The sequence below is a fragment of the Mustela lutreola genome, chromosome 9 (assembly GCF_030435805.1).
Source record: "Mustela lutreola isolate mMusLut2 chromosome 9, mMusLut2.pri, whole genome shotgun sequence".
Lineage (NCBI taxonomy): Eukaryota > Metazoa > Chordata > Mammalia > Carnivora > Mustelidae > Mustela > Mustela lutreola.
In genome coordinates this window covers 76534959-76536338 of record NC_081298.1, presented here as the reverse complement: position 1 = coordinate 76536338, position 1380 = coordinate 76534959, and the positions used below count along the sequence as shown (strand labels likewise).

At 39.0% G+C, this 1380-nt stretch overlaps 1 pseudogene; it reads left to right on the top strand.

The window, feature by feature from the left end:
* The first annotated feature begins 243 nt into the window (after window positions 1-243).
* Window positions 244-1139, top strand: LOC131808375 (large ribosomal subunit protein eL6-like; annotated as a pseudogene).
* The last annotated feature ends 241 nt before the right edge of the window (window positions 1140-1380 follow it).

The following is a 1380-nucleotide window of genomic DNA, read 5'->3' as shown; positions in this document are numbered from 1 at the left end:
AAAAAAATGAAGTAAGACATGTTAAAACATATATAGCATAACAGTTTAAAAAAATACTAACAAAATAATGTTTGAACTACAGAAATTTATCAGGTTTTATTTTTCTCAAGAATCCTGGGTAACAAAACAAAGATACAGATTGGGGAAGAAAATAAATCAATAGAAGAGAAATTCGCTAGTGAATAAAATACCTGTTAAAATACTTTCATTTAAGGGACTTAGTTCTCTTTCCCATCTTGCAAGATGGCGGACGAAAAAGCTGAGGAACAGGATGCTAAAGAGAAGAAACTTGAAGCCAAGAAAGCTGATGCCGCTGGTGGCAACACTAAGAAGGGTAACCCATAGGCTAAAACGCCGAAGAAGGGGAAGCCCCACTGCAGCTGAAACCCTACCCTAGTCAGAGGAATTAGCAGATACTCCCGATCACCTATGCATTCCAGAAAGGGCACATACAAGAGGAGGTATTCGGCAGCTAAATCCAGGATTGAAAAGAAAAAGAAGGTTCTTGCAACCGTCACAAAACCAGTTGGTGGTGACAAGAATGGTGGTACCCAAAATGCCTAGGTATCATCCTACTGAAGATGTGCCTCAAAAGCTGTTGAGCCATGACAAAAAAAACCTTTCAGTCAGCATGTGAGAAAACTGCAGCTAGCATCACCCCTGGGACCATTTTGATCATCCTCACTGGGCGTCACAGAGACAAAAGGGTAGTTTTCCTGAAGCAAATGAGCAGTGGCTTGCTACGGGTGACTGGACCTCTGTCCCTCAATGGAGTTCCCCTGTATAGAACACACCAAAAATTCGTCACATCCACTTCTACCAAAACTGATATCAGCAGTGTGAAAATCCCCAAACATCTCACTGATGCTTATTTCAAAGAAGAAGAAGTTGTGGAAGCCCAGACACCAGGAGAGTGAGATCTTCGACAGTGAGAAAGAGAAATACGCGATTACAGAGCAATGCAAGGTGATCAGAAAACTGTGGACTCGCAAATTCTGCCAAAAATCAAGGCTGTTTCTCAGCTTCAGGGCTGCCTCTGCTCTGAGTTTTCTCTCACAAATGGAGTTTACCCTCACAAATTGGTGTTTTCCCTCACAAATTGCTATTCTAAATTTCTTACAAAGAACCTAATTAAATAACTGACCCATTTAAAAAAATAATAACTTTCATTTTGATCCCCAGGACAGGTTCTATATACTGTTCATTTGCTTCTCAACCTCAAACAGCTTAGCAAGTACAATCTGAAGAGAGTCTTACAATGAAACATACAGCTTGAGCAACAAAAAGAAAACCTAGAAATTGATGGAGAAGACAAAAATTATAAATTTGAAAATAAAATGTAAACATTCTAAAAATTTTTTAAAAAGCACAATTAAGATA